General features: G+C 47.3%; 1 protein-coding gene across 6 annotated transcripts in view; it reads left to right on the plus strand.

The window, feature by feature from the left end:
- Positions 1-2,769: 2,769 nt before the first annotated feature.
- The window catches only part of NFIX (nuclear factor I X), a 253,331-nt gene continuing 239,292 nt past the window's right edge, over positions 2,770-16,808 (plus strand). For 2 of the 6 annotated variants that reach the window (XM_080988221.1, XM_080988222.1), the window contains exon 1: positions 12,954-13,071. The gene's annotated coding sequence lies outside the window, so the exon portion shown is untranslated. Of the gene's footprint in view, positions 2,902-12,950; positions 13,072-16,808 lie in introns of those variants that run through there. The other 4 variants (XM_080988218.1, XM_080988220.1, XM_080988217.1 and 1 more) reach the window with 4 other exon arrangements.

Consider the following 16,808-nt stretch of genomic DNA (forward strand, 5'->3'; position numbering starts at 1 on the left):
GATCCAGATTAACCAGGTTGATTAATCTAAGGTTGGGGGGCGCACGATGGGCCCGAAGAAAATAGGGATTTAGCAGCCTGTGGAATTCATCCCATGCACCTGGGACTTGATGAGGAGCACGTTAATAATTGTAATAATAACAACAATAAATTGGGTTTCTGATATTTATTTAATCGACTATTTTATTTTCGGGTAAGGAGAATGAAAGGAGGCTGTGTGTGTGTGTGTGACGCGCGAAGGGAGCAAAACACAGAAACAACCACCCCCAAAAGCTTTTTCCAAAAAAGACGCTTGGAAGTTTCTCTTTTAGTTCTCTTTTTCTCTCCACCCGTACGGGGTACGAAAACGGACTGGAGCCGAAGCCCTCCCCGCTCCTCCTCCTCTCTCTAAAGCTGACGCCGTGGTCCCGATTACTCGGGAAGCAAATTCGCGCTGGATTCAACAGGCTCGCAAAATGACCGCCGCAACCGCGCGCAGCACCGCCTCTCTCGGACAGCGAAGGGCGCAGAACTTCCCGGCGACCCGCATTTGAGCGACCATTCCCACGAGACGGGGCATTTCCCGGGTTGGGGAAGCGCGCGGCGAGCCCCGCGGGGAGCCTCTCTGTCCCTCCCTCCCTCCCTCCTATGAGTCACCTGCCTTGATTAGCATATTAGTCTCCACGTGACGGCGTTCGGCGCAGAGGCCGAAAGGCAAGCTTGGCGGCGCAGCGCCGCGCACAACGCCCCTGCGCTGGCGGCGGCGAGAGGCGAGGCGCGAAGGAGGCCGCCGGAGCGCGGGGCGCCAGTGGAGCCGCTCGGAGCGACCGCGCCTCGGCCAGTTCCATGGCGAGCGGGGAGGCGGCCACAAGGCAGCACGTACACACGCCACATACAAGTGTCCAGCTACGTCCCTGTCCGCCTGAGGCGCGCAAGCCTCGTCGGCAACCCCCACCCCGCAGCCCGGTCCAGCTGAAGGGGGAGGCTGGAGCTGGGCCCCGGCCCTGGGAGAAGAGCCAGGCAGGCGAAAGGCTCCCCCCGCCCGCTTGACCCCGCCGGGCTCGCGCCTGAACTTTTCCCTCAGCGCTTGCTTGCTCGCTGGCCGGCGGGCGGGCGAGCCGAGGCGGAAGGGGCGCGTGCGCGGACTGGGCGCGGGGAGGTTCGGCGCGTTTGGTTCTGCCGCTTCCCTCCCGCCAAAAGAAAAGGGGGGAAAAATCCCGAAAGCTTGGCTCTTCTCTGGCTTCTGAAGGGAGGGAGGGAAGGTCTAAGCTATTGTTTCTGAATAGAGGAAAATGGGGGCAGGACGTCTTTGTCCAGGCGCCCCCCACCTCCTGAAGAGAGGGGTCCGTGCGAAAGGAGCGGCGGGGTCGGGGCCGCCTCTCGTTATAACAAGACTCGCGCACGTTACGGAGGATCCCCGGAGCCATTCCTGTCTTTGGGGGCGGGGGAAGTGCCAAACGGGAGTCAGTCGGCGGCGGAGGAGTCAAAGCAGGGCCGGCCTAGATTTCCAGGGCAGCAAACGTGGCGGGTGGGGCGTTCCTCTCCTCCCCCCCCCCTTCTCGGCCGCATCCGTTACCTAGTTTTGCTTTGGCTCAAACTCTTTTTCGACATAAAGGATGAAATCCCACCCTCACTCCCACGGGGGCGGGAGGAAACACAAGAAACCAGAGCGAAGTTTTTGTGCGTGCGCGCGCGGTGCTCGTTGCACAAGGCAAGGCCTGGAATCGGGGGGCGGGGTGTCCTCCTCCTTCCCCCTCCTCTCTTGAGATTTTCAGATCCCGGTGGGTCTCCCCGGGATCGATCCTTTACTGCGCCAGCAGCAGCAGTCGAACTCCTCGGGCAATTTCCTCTCCACGTCCCCCGATTCCTGGCCACTCGGGGAAGACGCCCCTCTTCCACTCCAACCCCACCCCCCGCCCCAGATCATTGGTTTCCTTCTCCCCCCGGTGCACACTCCCTAGGGGCCACCTTTGGACCACGATCTTTGATCTCTCTCTAGCTTTCCATCCGCTTCTCGGAACCCCCAGATTTCGTTGCCTGTTCTCTCCCCCCCCCCCCACCGCGCGCCTCCTTTCTTTTGGCTCAGGAGCGGCCTCGACTGAACTCCGAAGGCGGCGGCGGCGGCGGGCGCGATTTCGCTCAGTCACTCGGGAGCGCGCGGTTCCTTCGCGCTCTCTAACTCACACGCCCTCTCTCCCCACACCCAGAAATAGAGCAGTGGTGGGGCTGTAGGTCGGGGCAGGAAAAGGGAAGGAGGGAAGGAGCGAGGAGCCCAGCCCCCGAAAGAGTGGAAAGCCCACGGGAGCTCCTAACACACGGCGTGGCTCCGCTTGCTCGTCTCTATCTCTCTCTCTCCCCCCCCCTTCCCACTTCTGCCTCTCCCCCCCCCCCGCGCGCCCGGTTTCTCTCCCTCGCTCTGCCACCCTCCCTTCCGCTAAAGTGCACCGCTCCAGCTTGGAAGTGTTGCAAATCGGGCGGCACAGAAAGTGGCATTTTTCCAGTCTTTGGGAGGCCAATTCCCTTCCGACTCAAGCAGCCGCGCGAGTAAAACACGATCCAAGCGGGGTTGGGAAGATCGGCGAGCCCAGGCGCGGCCAGCGCGGTTTCCTCGCTTGCCCGGTGCCGGGCGAACGCTCGTCCCCTTTGGGCGGGTCGCTCCCCGCCTGCGCCGCGCCGGACTTTGCAGCCGCCGCTCGTCCACTTCGGGCCTTCGCCGAAGAGCCACACTTTGCGCCTCCTCCTCCTCCTCCGCCTGCTCCACTGCAGCAGCAGCAGCAAGAAGTCGAAGGGTTTGTGGAGAGAGATTGCGCTGTCCTCCTGCCTGCTCTTGGTGGTGCTTGGCTTTTTCCTTTTTTATTTTTGTCTGAGGATAAAAAATATATATGGGATTCTGATGTTGGGCCAAATTCTCTCCACCGTCATGGTACGTGCCGTGGAAATCAATAATTTCCTCTCTGATTAATACTTTCCCTCCGAAGCAGCGGCGGACAATCCCGCCTTTGTGCTCGGCCTGCCAGAGCCCGGCCGCCGCCGCCGCCGCCGCCCCTACCCGGGGGCTTCGACTTTGCAAAGTAACAGGCGAAATCAAAGCCTCCTTCGGGTCGGGGTGTGGCTAACCCTGGAGGCGCGCGAAGAGGGAGGTGGCGGCCGGATAGTCAGGATGGGCGAAGGTCACGACCGGGTCGAAGGCGCTGCTGCTTTCTATGCGAACAAAGAACAAATTGGGGTGGGGTGGGGGGTCCCGGAGGCTCCCCTTTCCTCTCCCTGGACTCATGTTCCCCAATGGCGACAGAAAAGACGCAGAGAGAACCAAACCTAGAGGTCCCCCTCCCCAAATACCCGCGCCTTTTCATTTGAAGCGGTGTCAGGTCAAGCAAGTCCACAGGTGCCCCCCCGGCTTTTCCTTTCTTCTCCTCCCCCCGTTCTGTACAAATCGTGCCTTTAACAATTGTCAGCTTTGCGCAAGGGATCCGCGCCCGCCGTTATCTTACCCCAAAATGGGGGGAGAGGGTGACCCAGAGCGAGAGAGGCCAAAAGCCCTCCTTCCCTGGTAGGAAGATCTCGGAAGCCGCTCGGAGGAAAGTCCTTACTTAGGTTGCCGTTGTCGTCGCCGTTCCATTTATTTATTGATATTATTTCTTGCCGCGCGGTGCTTTTGCGAGCGGCGTAAAGAGGTCGCTGCCCGGAGGAGCTTACAGTCGATACTTCGGCCGTCGGGGAAAGAGAGGGTGAGGGAGAGACGGGAGAGGAGAGGAGCAGCACCGGGGCACCGGGGGATGAGCGTGAGCGCAGGTACCGCTGCGAACCCGCCAGGGCTCCCTTCGGTGCGCGCGCGTGAACGTGTGAACGAGGCTCCAGCGCAGACCGTGTTCCCTCAACTTGTTGGTAGAACTGCTTAGCCATCTTAAATGCCCCCAGCCCATTTAAACAAGGCAGTGACGTGCTTGTAGCCACCAAGGCTCCTCGAACTTAGATACCGGCCCTTGCTTCCCAACTTGGTGCTGTGGCGGGCCAAAGCGATCTTTGGGGATCTTCTTCGAAGCCGATCGCGCGCTCTCTCTCTCTCTAGTCCCCACCTCCCCTCCCCCCGCGCGACTTTTCCTCTGTGCCAAAACAGAAAAGCTCCAAGCAGCGCAAGAGGCCTCACGAAGCGGTGAGGAGATAAAGTCCAGAACCGTCTCTTGGGGCGATTCAAGGGTTTTATTTCAGACTTTTTGCGCCTGTCTCTACCCCGAGAGAAAAAGTAACGGCGCCTTGAAAATGGAAGCGGGGGAGGAGAGGGACCCCCGCGGCGTTCTGTATGGGCACTGCGCGGGCAGCCCTTGGGAGGCGAAAAGGGTGCGCGCCTCGGAGTGCGCTCGTCGGCAGGCCCCGGATAGCGGGGAGGACCGCCAAGGACTCGGTCTGCTGGGAAGTTTTCCTGCGCAAGGAACGGGAGCCATCGCAAAAGCTGGCGCAGGAGAACTTCCCGGCGCGGCAAGTCCTGCGCAAAGGTCTGGAGAGCACCGCGCTTTCCCTTTCCTTGCGCAAACGCAAGAAGTTTTGCTCTGTTCTGCTGGTTGAATGCCAACGCCTTCGGATCTGCAGAAAGGGATTTTATTTTTATTGCACAAGGTGTTTAAAAAAACTATTGGGGGGCGCTGTATTTGAGTAGAGGAAGAATGAATCTGGCTCTAAAAACAGCTGCGTGAGGTTCTTTTTAGACTCTCTTTAAAGCAACTTTTTGGGGTAACTTTTTGGGTGCACCTCCTTTTTTTATTTCCCTTCTGCTTTAACGTTTTTTATTCCGGTAAGGCAGTCAGGACTACGGAGGAGATGCAGCCCTAAAGCGTTTGATCATCGCAGCAGCTGAATTAAATACTGCTTTCTTTCCTTCTCGGGAACGGGAGATTTCCACGAGACAGTGTAGGCCGGCCGGGTCAGCTTTTGCACGCGAGGCTCTGCAGTGTTTGCGTGTGAAGGGGATTGTACCAACAAGGCCTGACAGCTGAACTGCAGTTATTTCAGTTTTACTTCATTTTTAAAAGGTGATATCTCTCAATAGTAGTAGTAATAATAATTATAATAATAATTCCAAGAGGTTTGCTAAATTGATCTCTCAATAATTTAGTCAGTGATACCTCCAGGACAGGGTGTTGGGGGTGGGCAAGTCCAGGACTCTCACTCAGCAGAAAGAGCAGGAGGGCTCTCTATTGCAGCAGCCTTGCCTAACTTTTTCCTGAAGTAAGGCAAGTTATACACTGAATAGCCTTCCCCCCATCCACCCATACTCAAGACTATTATATCGAAAATATAATATCTACCAAACTGCACTGCTGAAGGATTCCTCTCCCCTCCCCATTACACAGCAACAATTGGGCCAGCTTTGGAGATGGCTGACTTTGTGGCAGTGACTTTCTGTGCCATCTTGCAAGTGTGCACTTCTGTCACATTAACATATGTAGGACCAATGCATTCTTTGGTTTTTGGGTAGTGCTTTGTTAGGTTGTAGGACAAACAGAAGGGAAATGTACCTTGTGATGGTGATTTTTACAGTGCAATTGTGTACATGTCTACTCAGAAGGAAGCCCCTTTGAGCTTATTCCTAGGTAAGTGTGTTTAGGCTTGCAGCCTTCATCATGCTTGGTGGGGAGTATAAACCCTCCTGAAATTCCCTGGGTTTTTGTTCTCAGGGAGCAGGTCTGCAGGATTGTTGCTTGTCAGGGATGTTGGAATGATGGCTGATGTGTCCATCCATCCCACAAAAATCGGCCTCCATTTTGCAAACGAGAGAGAGAGAGAGAAATGTTGTGGCAAAATGTCCAGTTTCACCTAAAGGAGAAGGACTGTAAGGCTGTGGACACACTTTCTTCATTCTAAGCAATTGGTATTTTAGGAAGGGGGTTAAAAGGCACTTCACAGAAACCAAGCAGTCTGGGAGTAGAGAGATGGTCATCTGAATGACAAAGAAAACATGGCGCCTCTAATTCTACCTGTGGAACAAAGCTTGTGGCTTCCTGCTGGGAAGATTTTGTTTGTACTTGGGCAAGAGACTCATTAGGCCACCTTTCTCTCCCAGCCTCCTAGGAATATTAGCTACCTGAGGAACCAGTTGGCTTGTGGGCGTCACTCTAGGTGTGGACATAATGATTATTATTAATAACAGCCACATTGCAATGACCTGACCTTTTGCATGTATCTGTTTGGGACAGCAGAATCCTCGTCATTATCACCATTTATTAATTAGTGTTTGTTGGTGGAAGTAGATAGATCGTTAAGTCACACAGGCCTATCTGCTAGCAAATGCGTTGCCACATCTGCTGTTGACTTTGGTGGTAGAAAGCCAGCAAAACACAGTACAACTGGCCTACAATGTGTGAATTGCAGAAGGGCTTGTTTGAAGCTCCACACCAGTTGGTGCAAAAATGGTAGACACTGAGTCATCTTGATTGGTGTCAGTGAATGCGAAACGACAGCAGACTCACAGTTTAGTTGGATTTCTAATTTTGGAATAAACTACTTATATGAAATCTGCAATGTGTCCTATAACCCTTTAACCTCAAGGAAACAGCTCTTTGGTTTAACAGAATGTCAGAAAAAATTCAGATGTCACTCCGGCTAATCAGTTTTATTATGCATGTGTGTCCTGTCCCATCATCATCTCTAAGCCAATGCCAAAGGGGGGGGGGGAGAGAAGAGCAACCCTCATGTCCTCAAGTTTCCCATCTGTGCTCCAAATTCATTCACCAAAGGCATGAATAAGGTTTGGATGCAACTCTCAAAGAATTATAGGGTGGCATTCACATTACCACCTTAGAGCTCTGTGAAGCTGTCCCCCTCATGTTTCACAATCCTCTCTCCCCAGATGTTCACATCAGCACAGCTTCATTTGTGTCAGATTCGTTTTTGTTTGTGTACACACCCGAGGATGCTGACAGAGTGGGGATGTCTTTACCCCATGCAAAGGTGTTTGTACCTTGGTTAGAAATGAATTAGGGGTGGTGTAAGGACTACAATTGATGTGAAGCTGGTTTGAGAAACAATGCATCAAACAGTAGCATTTGATAGCAAAGTATAGGATACATATGCATTGTGGCTAATGTTGTGTGGATGCAGATTTGAAAGCCAGCACTGGAAAGTAAAATTCGAGCAGCAGTTGTAGCATACAAAAATAATTTAACATCTTTCTTGGGCAATTCCAAGCCTGTTATTCCAAGAAGAAAGGCCTCTGGTTTCTTTATAAATGTATATTTCATCATTTTTTTTAATTCATTATAAATCTTTTCCCAGAAGTCTTTCACCTTGGGACAGGTCCACCACATATGATAAAAGGTTCCTTCCTTTTCTTTACATTTCCAACATAGATTGTCACAGTTATGATATATCTTTGCTAATTTTACCATCTGTACATCATTTTCACTATATTTTCCTTTAACACAGTACATGCAGTGAACTTGATCCCTTTCTTCCACAATCTTTCCTAATCCTCCAACATTATATTATGTCCTACATCTCTTGCCCAGTCTATCATCACAGATGCAGCGAGTTCTCAGTAAACACAGCCATAGTAGGAATTTCAGCTGACTTCCGTCTCACTCAGAATTGGGGGAGTGGTGGGAGTAAGACATAATGATTGTTTAGATGTATGTATGTATGTTACAGGGACTGTTAGCTTTATGAGCCCTTAGAAAGTTTTGGAGAGGCTAGCCATACACACACACAAAAACCCCAACCCGTCTGTACCATTGAAGAGGATCCTGGAGGGCACTTTTTGGTATTACGCAGTGCCACTCCTTAGGAGACAAATGTCTTGGGCTGACACATGTGTGCTACGCTATAGGTTGCATGTTTGTTCTCTACCGGATGAAAAATATGAGGAGATGACTCTGTGGCACTGCTGAGTTGACACCAAGCTCAGGTTTGCATAGCCATTATGTTCATTTGTCGATTGCATGCCACTGTAGGCCAAAGCATACTTGGGTTGGAAAGTAAGTTGCACTGAAATCAGTGGAATGTGCTTTCTAGGAAGGGCCAAAATGGACACTATGCAGGAGTCACAGACATATTCTCCTGATCCTTTCTTAAACTGGAAAACTGTCAAGAGCAGCAGCCGCTTAACCCTACCCCCTTCTGCAAGTTCCCCCTGGTGTTTGCTTCCTCCAGCTGCTTTTCCACCCACAGGGAAAAGATATGGGATCCCCATATCCTTTTCTCTGCTGGAATAAAGCAGCTTAGGGAGGGCAATTCTGAGCAGAAAAATGACAGAAGGGGAAGAGAGTTAAGTTCTCCATTTGAACTGATAGACTCCAGTGGTTGCCTTTTAGTTAAAGAAAACAACACCCCTTTCCCTCAAAAATGGAGGCTGTTCACACCTCTCCAGCATAGTATCTACTCTGGCCCTGTGTGTGATTAGGACTGAGATATCAAGCTCCTATTTCAGGCTGTGTCCTGACTCCTGAAACCCTCAAATGAGCATGCTTTCACTGAGGTCCTGACTAGCTTCTCTGTTAGATGTAGGCCCTATATATGCTCTCCTGTGGAACCTACTTGTAGTGAAACAGAAGCGGAACAGCAGAGGCTGGTCTGAGTTGTTGACAGTTTTCTGATCTTTATCCTGCACCTGGTTACTTGTCTCTATAGGATACTTGTTTCAGCCTGATGCCATGTTTGTTGGTTGGTTTGGTCCCCGTGGTGCTGAGGGCAAGCAAATGGGTGAACGTTGCTCAGGGCTCAGAGTTGTGGCTAAGGATCACTTTCCCCAGGAGAGGACCACAAGGTCCTGTCCGCAACCCTGACTCCTCCTGAGTAAGTGTGCAGTCAACTACAGCTGTTCAACATCACTCTTCTGCATGCATACTCAGAACTAAATCCTATGATATTTCATGGGGCTTTCTCTTGAGTCAATGTGCCTAGGATTGCAGCCCAAATGACACATGTGTGCTGAGAATGGGTGTGCAGAGTTTGACTTGGAAAGGAGTAATTGCACGGCGAGTGCCGGGAAAAGGTGGACCTGAGTCAGTGGATAATCTCTCTTAAGCCAAAATTTTTCATTCTAAAATTGGAAACTTTGAATTCAGTTCAGCCTTGAACAAATCTCGCTCCACCTCAGATGCATGCATGCATGCGTGTGTTTGTGTGTACCCATGTGGATCTGGGCTGCTTGACAAAATGGGAGTGGAATCCAAATCTAAAGAAAGGACAGGCCAAATATTTTGCTCCCCCCCCCCCCGTCCTCAGCTTTCCCTTACCCATTTCCAGGGACCCCCAATTAATTTTGACAGGAGCCTTCTCAGTGAGGCGCCTAAAGCCAAACAAGCAAAACATGACACCTTTCTCCCCCCTTCACCCTTGGGCAAGAATTAGTGCTTTTGAATAGAGCAAAGTTTAAGAGTGTTGCCATAGTCTGAATTGAACTACAAAAAGTGTGCAGCTAAGAGGACATTTCAAAGTAGATCAGGGGCTTTAAATGAAATTCCAAAGATGAAAAAGAAAAGGTACTGGTTTGATTTTATTTCATTTTTTAAAAGTGGTGGGACTGTGGGAGAATTAAAGCCTTGCCCTTGGAAACTCAGTTGCAGTCCAGGATATGCAGGGAAAGAGAGACAGGCTAAGTTTACCTGATCCAGCCAAGCCATCTGATCCAATATACTCACAACTTGCAGTAAATGGGCTTGCAATAAGGGGACCTAAGTTTATGGCCCTGGCAAATATTCACCTTCTCTTCACATAAAGTGTCTGTATGCGTGTGTATTCGTGCACACGCAAGCACACCCACACCCACATACCCACAGAGAGCTTTGAATCATATTAGTTCAAATAAGAAAGATGAGAACAAAAGATTTGCATTAGGACAAGTGAGAAGGCATGAGCTTGGATTTAATGAAGAGTCAGAAGAATATAGCATGATTGTTGTGGAGTTTAATCCTATGAAATGAAATGACACAGTCTCTCCTGTTAATCAAACCATTAATCTACCTGTAGTCTAAAGTTTGAGTCACTCCTCTGTGCCCCCCCCCCCGCCAAATAACAATGAGATACGCAGTATTTTACGACCCCCCCCCCAAAAAAAAATTGTCCATGGTGGTTGGGGCAGGAACCATAATATTTCCTGTGTCTGGTGAAATTCTGACCCTGCAGCTTAGGGATTTTTTCAAAAATATGTTTTCCCACAAATTAAGACAACGAGGGCTAATTGTTTGTGTCCTGCATCTAATGAAGCAGACCATTGCCTGTGAAAGTTCATGCCGCAATAATCAAGTAACCACGCAGATGCAAGATCACAGTCTTGTACACAGAACTGAATGTTTATGGGCTGTGACCCACATGAACATGAACCAAGACTTTAGGACAGAGGTCCAGTGTCCCACTTAGTAGAATGAGCAGAAGGGAACCCCTAAATGCAGCAGGGCTTGCTTAGCACATTTTGTAGTAGGAAAAGAAGTGATAAACAGGATCTTCTAAAGAAGAGGGGCACTATGACCATTAAATCCAGTCTTAAAAATGACAAAAGTCCCTACCAGAGAAGACTGTCAAACCAAGCTGATGAACTATCCCAAAATGGCAAAACTGACTGGAAAACTCAGAAACCAAGAGGACCAAAACTTAATTAAAGAATGGGAAAAAAATTATAAGTTATTTGGGTGACCACTGTAAGCAGATGGAAACAAGAGCAGGATTTTGATTCACTTCTAGTGTAAAAATTATTATGGATGATAAGGTTCGATATAAAATTTGGAGTACGGATGAATATGCAGTTGTAGATGTTTAAACTGAGACTCCAAGGGCGGGGGGGGACGTCCCAAGATTCGGAGGATCTCTATATACAGATATGTAATTGTTAGTTTGTTCACACTTTGTATTTGTAAAAGCAATAAAAAGTATTTCATTAAAAATATATATCCAGTCTTACAATTACTTAATGGGGGGAAATGACAGTTAATACCATTGGTTTCCCCCCCTCCACACAACTGTTTTGGTCACTGGTCACCACTGGTGTTGCTAGGAAAACCCAGGACCCATAGCCTGCCCAGTATGTCAGTGTGTGAGGAACAGGAGCATTTTCCTTGTGGGGTCTCTGTAGATGCTTCAAAGAGCAGTAGCTGGCACACGGTACTTTTTCTGGCCATCAGTGTGTCCCCCCCCCCCTTTTTAAAGGCCCCATGTTTCTTGAATTCTGCCTTGGAGACCTGATGTCTGCCAGAAAGATAAGGTATAAATATTTTAAATGGCATAGATTAAAAAAAAACCCTAAATGTTATGAAAAATAAAGTAAAGGGGAAGCCATCCAGAAAACTGTACTCTCAGTCACTGAAGAGGATTTGAATCTCCACTTTATCCGTATGGTTGCCTTGAAAGGGAGAGGGAGAAAGAGGAATGCCTTATATTATTCATTTATTTATCTTTTGCTATTAGGCATTTGGATTTTTATCCCTCTCAGCCTTAAATAACAGTAAAACATGACATATACAGCAGCAGCAGCAACAACAGCAACTTCCCAAAAATAAAGGTCGGCATTTGTTAAAACCTTTACGCCGTCTACTTCCACCTATTCGTTTGAGTCCTCCTTTCCTTTATTCCAATTTGGATATAGTATAGCTGACTCTCCCAGTAGTGTTCCTGCCAAATTCCAACCACAAAAGCCCTCCTATCATTTTGGCTCTTGAGCGTCCACACTCCAAATCACGTTTCCCCACTTAGATGGCATAATATAGCACCCCTTTCCATGCCTTCCTTAATACCTAGCATTCCAGCCGCCAAACACCATATCAAATTTTGCCCGTTTGAAGGACTGGATAGTTCCTGCAAGTTGAGGGGGCAACAAATTGATGCAAGTGAATCCACATTTGCTTTTTTTGCCCTTCTGCTGTTTGAGGCCAGCACGGTTATTTTCCCAGTTCTTCTGCTCCCCATTTTCCCCTTTGTATGGTCACTGCCTTCCTGCCTGCAGTTTTATCTGCTCCTAATCTGAGGCCTGGATATGTGGGAATGGGAAGGAGGAGACCAAGAGCAGAGAAAAGACAAATTGGTCAACAAGCAAATTGATTAGTAAGGCTTATTACATGGGTAGGCAAACTAAGGCCTGAGGGCCGGATCTGGCCCAATCGCCTTCTAAATTCGGCCCGCGGATGGTTCGGGAATCAGCGTGATTTTACATGAGTAGAATGTGTCCTTTTATTTAAAATGCATCTCTGGGTTATTTGTGGGGCATAGGAATTCATTAATTCCCCCCCAAAAAATATAGTCCGCCCCCCACAAGGTCTAAGGGACAGTGGACCGGCCCCCTGCTGAAAACGTTTGCTGACCCCTGGCTTATTAGGTCTACAAAATATTATTTTCTCTGATATGAAGTTACATGTCATTGTACATCACCAGCTTTCTCAGAATTCTTGCTATCTCTTTGAATAACCCCTGGAATGGTTTTTAATCAGACTAGTAGAAGGGTTTTTTTGTGGGGGAGGTGGGAATTGTTCCCTGGCAATATCCTTACTTACTGTCCCTATTTGTTACGTGTTTTATTTTTGAGCTCTGAGCGCTATTTTCGACTGATTATTACTTTTATATTTGCAGATTTGAATTAACTAACAAGTGGAAATAATAAAAAAATGCATATTTTTTTTTATTTGGTGAGAGAAATCAAGCTAACCTCCATTTCCAAATCTAGTATGGAGGCTTGATATTTAGTTAGATTCAACAAAAGGGTTGTACCAGGATGCTGGGGTTGGGGGTGGGAGGAAGGTTGCACAAGAAGGAAACCAGTTGTTCTGGAGTGAAAATTATGTCTGAAATATTTGTTTGGCTCCTATAAAACTATCCAGCTTGTGTGTTTGCCTATGCATTTTCAGAACAGAATTTCACGAGGTTTCTGCTTTTGCTTGCTGCATATAAGACACCTCAAAGGACTTTTCAGAGACTGGGACATTTAGCATTGTGAAAAATTACCCCCCCTCCCCACCACTTGGCAATATTTTAGCAACCAGCAGTTTGGAGAATACCAGCGACTTTTTGCGTAGCAGCTTCTGGGTAGAAACAGCTTCCAGCAGATCCAGTCTTTGTTTTTGAACCAGAACAGTGTGTTGGTGGAGTCTGCCCGGGAAAGAGGACTCTCTTGTCTCTGGTAAGAAAAGGTGGTAGATTTTGTATTTCTTTTTTAACTAAATCCAAGTTATGAATCATAGGGTCTGATTCATGGCAGGTGCAAGTTTGTATAGCTGCTTTGCAGGAGAGAAAATGCCAATATCTGAGACAAGTCTTACCTGGCTAATAATTTTTGTGAATGTGAATAAAGTGCAGGATTTAGCCTTTTCATAGATGCCAGATATACAACTGAAACATATGCATGTGTAAAATATTTTAATGCTTGACAACTGTGTTTTTAATCATAGTGGGCTTATAAAGTTGCACTTGATTACCTGTAACGATTTCTCCACCTTTTTAATTTTCGCATTTAAAATGATGCAAATGAGTTTCCCTTGTTTTCAGTAACTGGTTCCCTGTCCCCCCCAGTAGAATTTCAAGTTTTATGCAGAGGTTTTTTGTTTGCTTTTACAGCTAATACCATAGCTTTGACACCCTCAGTTGTCACCCTTTCATTTCCATCTTATACGGATTATTATCAGTTGCCAAGCATTTTCTGTTTGGAATTATCATGTCCAAAAAACAAAAGAAAAGTCACAGAGAAAATAAGTGCCTGTGCTCAGGGTTTCTAAAAGACCCAGGGACCAGAAAAAGATGACAAAGACTCTAAGAGCGCAATCCACCAGGAACTTCTCTTGCGCCAGCCTTGTGCAATTGATTGGGAGCTTGGCAAGAGCATATTATGCTCTTTCCACAGTTTGCATTCATTTCAAGCGGGAACGGGGGAACATCCCAGGGAATGGTATGGTAAGATTTTTAAAAAAAACAACATTTTACACCTTTTTCCCCTTAAGAAAACTCATTTAATAATTTTGGAAGTGAAGGCAAGCGGAAAGTCAACAAATCACAACCAGGAAATTAACCACAAGGTTGAAATGCTGAGAAGCCCATAATAAAAGAAATATCTCAGCCGAATCCTGTAGTAGTGGCAGGAGGCTTTCTTGATAAAGAATTTGAGGAGGACAAAATGTTTGCATTTTGTTTTATTTTTTTGGCAGAAGACGGGTAAAGCAATCCTGCTGCAATGAGAGCAGCAAAGTCCCAAATAGCCAGAGAAACGAGCTAGTTAGCAGTTGTGCATAGCAGAGTATTGTCTGAGATGGGCAACTATTGTGCAAACTCCAGAGAAAAGCGCTGTTTATTTTGTGTGAACTCCTAGTAAGATTTGGGGGGGGGGGGTATTTCCTAAGTAGGGTCTTGAGTGCCACTGCCTGTAAGGCTTGAGCTGGGGCTAAAAATATGTAACCACCATAATATGAGTGAAAAGCCCTTAACCTGTCCCACGGACCTGGCATTGTTCGGACTCCCTCCCCCTGCCTTACTTGTTGAGAATGGAATTTAAAGTCCAGTGCAAAAGCGCCGAGCTATTTCCAAACCCTGCTTGTAAATATCAGCTCGAAGATGAAGCCCTTGGTTGTTCCTTTTAAAATATTTTTGGAACTAGGAAATAGGAACTGCTGGTTGTGCGCTGGGACTGAGGTAGAGCGGAGGAAAGAAAGCAGTTTCAACAGACCAGTTCTTTCAAAGACAATTGGCAAGTATTGTTCTGAAAGTTGTGTGGATGAGAAGGGCCTTAAAGAGGTCAATTGCCACATAGCGAATGAAAGTTGATAATAGCTGAATTTCTCACTTTTGAGAGCGCTGTAGTTTTGCTGGTCGTGGATGGGCTGTTGCTTGTCCTGCAAGTCAGAAGCGGGTGAATGGGAGATGTTGGCCTGAGGTGCAAGGAGAGGAAAGGAATTGGATTTCCACAGGGTTCAGCCACGAGGGCCCCTTAGCAATGGGAGGTCATGCTTGCAAATCTAGGCCATAAATAAAGAAGGTGCAATGATGGGTCAGGGCTGAAGTTTTCACATGCAAATGGCTTTACAAAATCTGATTTTCTGATCCTCAGAAAACTAGCAGACACTGGGGGGGGGAGGTGTTTCAGAAGCTAGTATGCTAACTAATTATCATTTAATTAGAAATATGCAGTTTAATTATACAACCAAAATAACACCACTTCCAAACCACCTGAGACCTTATTAGCAATTTTTAAAAAATAAATAAATCAATCAGTGTTTCATAAAATAAAACTAAATGCTTCTTTTAAAAATTGGGTTTTATCAGTGATTAGACTGAAAACAAAAAAGAAAAATATATTGGGCACAATTGTCAAATTTCACTGCTTTTAGGTCTCATGGGCTTCTATAGGGGTTTAATTAAGTGCTGATAACTTTCCTATTGAAACTGGCAAGTCTTAAAAATGTTCAACTGGCTGGATCATGACTGCTCAACATCTTAAAAATCAGAATCCAAATACCTGGCTTTAACTCTTCTAGAAAGTGAATTATACAAATTGTAACTTTAGCGCCTTTTAAAATTAATTTAATTAATTCACAGCAAGTAAGCAGCTTTGCAAATCATGTGCATGAATTTATAGTCATATAAAGTTTACTTAACCTGTATGTTATTATTTAGAAGTAAGTGTTCCAGGGTCATTTCTCGGGAAACCCAGTTATTTATGGTTGCATTGAAATGGGGTTCTGCTTTGCCCAGAGCTCCATATAACCACAACCCTAAACAGTTCAAAAATATTCAAACCACGGCAATCCAAATCTTACCCTCCAGAAAAAATTCTGAATCAATATATTATCTCCTGTCTTGCTTGGGATAGCAGTGGGTGGGAATGTCTCTAGGAATTAATTTGCAGGTCTCGGCTATAAGGGCAGTGATATTTCTCCAACAAATAAAATAATTAAGCTTGTATAAATATACTCATTTTTGCATAAGCATTTCTAATTTGCATGCCTCACTTTCTGCCTAGTATTTGAATTTTGTGCCCTTGCTGGGTTTCCCCCAAGAAGAAATAGTGCAATGGCAGAAGTAACATCCAGGCAGGCAGTTTTAGAGGGACAGGGTGCCCTGACTGGCATGGAAGATCCACCTATTGGGTCCTGTTGAATTCAGCAGGCATGGCCTGCATGTTTTTTGCCGTATATCCATAGCCACAAGGACTAGAAACTTTTTTTTTAACAAGCAGGCAAACGCAGATCAAGGAATCAAAATTTTGTACCAGACCTATGCAAAATTTTGCATATATGGAATCACAGAAGACTAACCACCAGAGTCAAAGATGTCATTAGAGGTAAGAAAGCTTCCTTCAAAAAAATAGAAGTGGAGTCCAGTGGCATAGTGTGGGGGGAGGGCCAGAGGGGCAGTGGTCTCGGGTGCAAAATTCTGAAAGGGGCACAACCAGGAGCAACAGCCACCTGCCCTGCCTCTGGGCTTGCTGAGCTGGGAGGCGATGGAGCTGCCAAGCAGCAGCAGCGCTGGCAGCCATGTCCCTTGTGGACTCTGCATGCCCCCCCGTCACCCATTTCCACCCCAGCTGCCCAGTCCGCCAGGGGGGCGCAAAGCTTGCCCTGCCCCGGGTACCAGCAACCCACGCTATGCCACTGGTTGTGTCCAAAGGAGGAGAACAAAAAGGAACACAAACTGTGGCAAAATAAGAGCAAGCAGGTAATAAGAGATACAAAAAAATAATTTGAGGAGCGCATTGCTAAAACATAAAGACCAACAACAACAACAACAAAAAATCCTTAAATACATTAGTAGCAGGAGATGGTGTATGGAGGCGGTTGGACCCTTAGATGACAAGGGAGTCAAAGGTATGCTAAAGGAGGGTAAGGGGGTTGCAGGGAACCTGCATGAATTATTTGCATCTGTCTTCACAGA

This window comes from Podarcis pityusensis (genome assembly GCF_964106645.2).
Source record: "Podarcis pityusensis genome assembly, chromosome: 17".
Lineage (NCBI taxonomy): Eukaryota > Metazoa > Chordata > Lepidosauria > Squamata > Lacertidae > Podarcis > Podarcis pityusensis.